Below are 6,892 nucleotides of genomic sequence, written 5' to 3'. Positions count from 1 at the left end.
GTTAACTAGAGTTCGTTCTCGCAAATTATGCTGAACGTTGAGCATGCGAGGCTCACCTGTTCCAAGGTCGTCTGGCTGAAGCTGAATTCTTCTATGGAAAACTTGACCTTGGCTGTAACCGCAGAAACAAACGATGTATTGGATGTAAGATAATGAACTGCTACTTAGTTACAGCGTTCACTACCCGGGAGCGAGTGCCGCTACAGTCGCTGACAGTTTAAGAACGTGCGTGTTTTGAGCACTTTCTAATGTATCCCAAGTTCGTGTGAGAGCAGCATTAGTCGACAAAAACGCCAAAGTCTGAATCACGGAGCTAGAAGGGAGAACATCGCATTTCCTAAGCTGCCAGATGCTATCGAGGAAACGGCTGCACTGTTATCATTACAAATGCAATAATATATTTCCATACAAAACTAAACGAAGGGAAAGCACATGAAAATACATGTTTTCTGAGACATATTTACTATATTTACCTACAAACTACTCCGTGCAAAACGTCGCAAAATATGTAAAAATGTGAGACTTGAAGTGCGGTTCGCGAATATATAAAAACAATTTATTTAGCCACCATGGTAGGTTTGTGATTAACACAGAAACCTAAGTAATATCTCTAAAAGATATCAATATTCCACGTCAATATTAAAAAATATATATTGCCGCGCGCAAGGCTGAGAAAGCAACGCTCGGTCACGGTCCTCCAGAAAGTTCCCGTTTATTCATGTACCGCACGTAACTTCTATCATTTATCCCTGCTTTTGTTTTCTAGAAAGTGCGTGTTCATTCTCGCCCCGATCACGCGACGCTCGAACCGCTTTCGCCGAATCTTCGAGATAGCGGCGCACTCTAGATAAGAGGCCGCCCGCGACCTTGTCGAGTCAGTCTCGCCCTAGCGCTCGATTCTGCTGACACGCCGACTTCGACGCCCGCGACGCTCTGCTTTCTTCTGTTTCCTTCTTTATTTTCGGCACAAGTTCGCCGCATTAAACGTTTATTTCTCCCTGTTTATTTCCTGTTTTCTTTTGGTCACCAACCGTGACAATATATATATTCATCTTTAATATTTTTTTTTTAATTTTACCGAACTCCTTGCAGTAACTTGAACTAACTTGTAATCGCAAAATGTTGAGTAGCATAATACCTCCTTCTGAGAAAAACGAATACAAACCTTCACTCGAAATGAGCTAGCTTGTCTTAGAAATTACAGAGAAGACGCAAGCGACCTGGCTAACTTTCAACATTGTAAAACCCAAGACTGCTGTAAAACCCGAGACTGTTGTCCCCTTTCTTCTTCTTTTTTGTGTCCTAAGTCTCGGGTTTTACAATGTTGTTAGCATGTCTTCGTTATAGGTGCTTTGCCGCATGACGTCGGCTCCAAATGTATATGTTTTAACTCTTTAGAGTGTTTCTATGTGAGCTTATACAATGATGGTGCGAATCATATTCTTGTACTTCTCTAAACATATATATGACAGCCCTTTTTTTGGGAGGAACACTCAGCTGTATATGCCCGCCGTAGCTAATATTTCCCAGATACGGTACCTAAATTAAGTTCCTTGTGGCGTGCGCATTACCTAGGTTTCACTATCGTACTTGCACAGCGTACATTCGCCATAAAATCACGCACGCAGTGATAGTTTTTTTTTTTTTTTTTTCATTTTACAGTAGGGCTATAATATGTACATGGAATATTTAAAATTGCAATAAATTCTTTTTGGACAAAACAAACTGCAAAAACACGTTAAGAAAACGCGTTTTAAACACGCATTCACAAAGTATTTTGCAGCACACAATTTTGAGCAAACTTTGTAAGATATAGAAAAATATGCATCTTGAGGTCACTTCCCGAATACATAAATAAAATTTGCACAACCGGCTATGTTTTGTTATGAATGTGAAAGTTCATTTTATTCTTTAAACTCCTCTTTAGAGTCTGCAATAACACTGACTAACTTGTGATGGGAAAACATTAGATAATTTACAATTTCGCGAAGAAAAAAGGAATCAAAACATTTCACTGAAAGCAAGCCGACACGACTTCGTTTCAGGGGTTCTACCACACAATTCCGAAGGTTATAAACGTTACCCAGGACATTCATGTTAAAATTTAAAACATTTTATTCAGAAGCAAGCCAGTTTTACTGCGTAGAGGTAACTTCTAGAAGTTACTTCTACGCTAGACGTAACTTCTGACGTCATTACATTAATTTATTACTTTTATTACTTTATTTAAGATTCACAAAAACAAAACAGTCCCATATTGAGAATGCTCTAGGCATAAGCAATTTTCAAAGTTTGTGTCGCGCAGGTTTCTATGTAGACTTGCGGCCTGCTTGCATATAACGAATTCCATAGGTGGGAAGCCTGAATGCCCTTCACAGGTTTCCCCGCTGTCCAATCTGCTTGCTTTGCCGTACGAAACTCACTAGCCTGCACCGCAGAAATGTCGAACATGCAGACATTTGCGATTTTTCACGGAGCACCTCCACGCGGTCTTTGGCCTTAAGAATCGTTGGTCCGAGCGAAGATCTTAGGTTAGTCAGCGTTGAGTGATGTTTAAGAGCACCACCCATTCAGTCACTGGCACTCTTTCCATGTCCGGCGGCCGAGAAGACCCACCTTACCGAAGAGTACGGTTTCCGCGACAATTTGCGCTATAGGGACCGAGTTTTGACGAAAATTATACCAGACCAAAATTATATCAGAAAAATTGGAATTAGTGATTGTCAAAATAATCTTGTATTGCCTCTGTGGGCAGAAGGGCATGTGATGCGTCAAGCGTTGTACCATCGCTGATAACGGCAAAGCTTCGCGTGCCTTCCGTGGAGATGGCCACGCGTGCGACGATAAATAATTGAGGGGTTTTTGTTTCAATGAAAGCTCTACGCTTCGGATAGATAAATAACAGTCCAATTTTGGCGAAATAAAATTGGAACGTCACTCTCTTCGTTGGTAGAGAGGTACTTGTGTCAACGTATAAGTTCTTGTTGAACGTCACGAACGTAAGAATACCTTACATACTTCTCGCCCCAAGGTTAAAGCTCTCGCAGAAAGGCGAGAGTGTCCATCACTCTTTTTAATGAGCTCCCCAGTTTCCCACAATGCGAAAAAGACGTCCTCCTCCTCGTCAAGATGAAGCGACTCCAACGAGATGGTCTGCATCCTGGGGCACTTTTCGCAATCGCGTAGACTACAGTCGGCTTGTTGACCAGTGCTGAGGCCAGGGCGTTTATGGTCGTACTTAGTAAACGCCTTCTCTGGGGAATTCTAGATTGCCGTTAGAAGCAACCGAAAATTCGCGCAATAAAGGCAGGCACACACCTCGTGCTGGGGACTTTTTTTTTACCTATTTTAGCCCCAAGGCATACAAATTTGAGATGCCGAGTTCACGATGAGGACTGTCCTTCCTGAACAGCTGGAAGGCTTCTTTTCTGAGCGGGTCATAAACCTTTTCGCGATTTTGTTCTTTTTGTCATTGATGACGGCTATGATGACGTCCTTTTTGCTTGGGCTCTGGACAAAGCGTGCGAGGTCGTCGTGCGTGTAGTACTCAAGTGCAACCCTCACGTCTTTGGCATTCGCCTTTTTCCCTATGTAGGGATTGGGGGTTGTCCATGTGCCTCCTTTCCGCTTCAGTCTCCTTGTTACAGCTATCATGCAGAGAGTCGCTTCCGACACCAGACGCAGTATTAATCTCTTGGAGATTCTTTGTTGCAGAAGTGCGTACAATCGATTAGGCTCCTGATGGGAGCTGGATGGATTCAGTGCTTCGAGGAAAGGTTCGAACCACTCCGTATGGTGCTTACAACGGTCATCAGGGTTTTCATAGCGTAAACACTAAACAGCTTTCTTCTAAACGAAGAACTCACTAAAAATACTTTCTTCGTGTATGCTGCGGCCCTTATCTCTTTTTAATGGCTTTACGTGGTTTTAGTGGAGTTACTAAGGGACTAACAGCAAACAAGTTTTGATTCACTCCGAGAACGATTTCATCAGAATCCATGAAAGAAGAGTCAAATGTACTCAAGTTCTGGAGTGAAGCAATCTAATTCTGAATGCTTCCGAAGCAATGCTTGCATAGAAGCTCAGATGTTTTTACAGTTAGTGGAGCCACTAGTTTTTCTGACCCCACTTTGTTGAGCTCCTCACCGGGCACAAGGTGCTTGCTGCCGTGCAATTTTTTTTCTTGTGTCTTCGTAGATAGCCTACACAAGAAAATCGCAGTGTGCTAAATCTGTTGGCCATGAGTAAATTTCCGGCTGGGTTCAAAAATAAACGATATTCTTTGATAAACTTCATAAAATGACCGTCTCCGTTGACATGTTCTCTCCAAATGCTCATGCAAGAGTTTCTGAATGCCTCTCTCCAGGCTCCAAATGTTTGGTTAGCGAGGTGAAACCAAAACAGCATAAAAACGTGTTAGTGGTTCCCAACTTTTATCTGTATTCATTCTATGTCTGTACTTTAAAATGGTAAGCCATGTTCGTTTTCCATCTCACAATGTTGAACACCTAAATAGCAACCACCGGGATACTACTTCCCTGGCCTTGTTTTTAGGGTGACTGACTTTTCTTGCGTGCGCGCTTCAGTTTCAAGGCGATCTGCTATCCATAGAGTTCGCAACCGCAGGCATCAGTGGCGTACGCCGACACTTCATAGAAGATCAGAAAAGGGAGCCGGGGGGGGGGGGGGGGAGGAGGAAGAGTTCTTAGGAGGCAATGAGAAAAGGAAAGATAAAACGAAGCTTGGGACAGTATTATGACATTCTGAGAAGCGTATGCCATCGCAAACGAGCTGGTCAGGAAGCGTCATAATCTAACACCTTGAGATTAGGAAGTTGGTCGGTTCTCGTATCTTTGCGGGTGCTTGGCGGAGGATACCAGTTTTTGAAAGCGTGTCTAGTGCTGTAGGGGTTTAGCCTGTCAAGCCACGTCTGGTCAAATCTCGGAAGATTTCATGTTCTCTTTCCTTGCACGTCTCGTGTTTTGGTGTGGTTGAATAAACTTAGCTGTTCTTGAGATTTTGTATTGTGGTGGCGGTTCTTTTTTACTGCTCCTAGCACCAAGGTTTTCAGTAATTACGACTTCCTACGATTTGCATTAGAGCAGCACTGCCGTACAGACCATGTCGGTTCTAGAGAATATCACTTTGGGGACGACGTCGTGCGACAAAGCCCCTATAACGAAGACAAGTTAGCTCAATCAATTAGAGTGAAGGTTTGTTGTCGCTTTTCCCAATTGGAGATCATATGCTACTCAATATTTTGCCATCGCAAGTTAGTTCAAGATACTTCAAGGAGTTAAGGAAAATTTAAAAGAAACAAAAGATGAAGATCTTTTTTAAACAACGACGTGCACTTTTTTGCTTTTAGATTACGTTTCTGCATTGATAACAAAACTACAATGACGGCTCAGCAAATCTTTATATATTCATAAGCTGCATTTGAAGACGCACATTTGGATATAGTTTGCGATGCTTTGCATAAAGTATTTTTGTTGATAAACAAATTGCGAATGTGTTACTAAAGCGTGTTTTTTGTGAGTGTGTTTGGTCATTGCCTTTCCCATTTAAATATAATAGTAAAAATTTTAATATTCCGTGTGCATGTTTTACACTGTGTATAAAATAAACGAAAAATTATTAACTACGTGTCTGCTTTTGTGTGACAATGGCGGCTGTGCAAATTACAATAGCGAAATCTCGACATCGTGTGCGCCTCGAGATTCTTAATTTTATCTCTGGGAAAAATTTAGCTGCGACATTCACATATAGCTGAAGGTTCCTCCCAAGAACATGGCTTTTGCATATATTTCTTACTGAATTATAAAAAAAAATATATGACCCGGAAAGTCATTGTACGGTCTGACCTTTTAGTTCATTGACGCCTTAAACAATTTAGGTTTATGATCATCCACGAAGTCTAGAGATTACCTGCGGAAAAGTCTCCTCTATAAAATGTAATGATTTTTTGGTCCTTAAAAAAAATAAACTCCTCCCCTGGAAAAAGATTGTTTTTATGGGACGGGAGTAGAACGCGTGTGGTCATAATGTGAGCTTTCCCCAAAAAACATAACTTTTTTTGCGAAATATTTCCATCTCGACACAGACATGACTCTTAGTTACTTCTGGTATTTCGGCATGTCAACCCGAATAATCGCACGCGCATGTCACAAAACAACCACCCAGAAATAGCGAGAAAAAAAAAATTCGCGCAATATTTACGTTGCGAGACCTATTTTCGAGAAAGAAGCGATTTCAAAACGTGCCCCTCTTTCGGCCCGTCGTCGCGAACTTAAAGTACGAAACAGAAGCACGTCGTTATTCGCTCTTCCTCGCGTGAGTTGAAACATGGTGGCGCCAGTGTGCGGGGAGCCCTTGGACACCTCAGGTCCTGCACTAGACTTTGGATTTTCTAGCTTTTGCAGGATCAAATTTACAAGTTGTCTTCGTGGAAGCGTCGCTTATGGCGCTGTAAGACGTAATTCACTCTTATCATGAACGAATGAAGCGCAAAAAATTTAGTTAACATTCTCGGACCGGAAGTGCGCCAGGGTTACTCGAGAGATCGCGCCACTGAGTTTGTCGAAAAATAAAAAAGGGGGGAGAATACTCAAAATGACTCTTGCGACCTAAATATAGCGCTAAAAGATTTTGCTTTCGGGGAAAGTTTGTTTTGTGGCGTACGTATTCAGCCGTATGTATTCGAGTAACAGAGGCGCACTGCTTACGAACAAAGCCCGTGAGTCCGCTTTTCCGCAAAGCACTCGAGTAGCCAATCACCGCGACTGACAGACTAATGCCAGCGACTTACGGGACAGAGATAACGTCCTCACGTGAAAATGCTATATGAGCAGATCGTTTTGTTCCGGAATCTCGACCCCGTTATGCGGCTACA

The sequence above is a fragment of the Ixodes scapularis genome, unplaced genomic scaffold, assembly GCF_016920785.2.
Source record: "Ixodes scapularis isolate PalLabHiFi unplaced genomic scaffold, ASM1692078v2 PGA_scaffold1__304_contigs__length_218370807, whole genome shotgun sequence".
In the NCBI taxonomy this organism is placed as follows: domain Eukaryota; kingdom Metazoa; phylum Arthropoda; class Arachnida; order Ixodida; family Ixodidae; genus Ixodes; species Ixodes scapularis.
Note: the sequence above shows the minus strand (reverse complement) of the source record.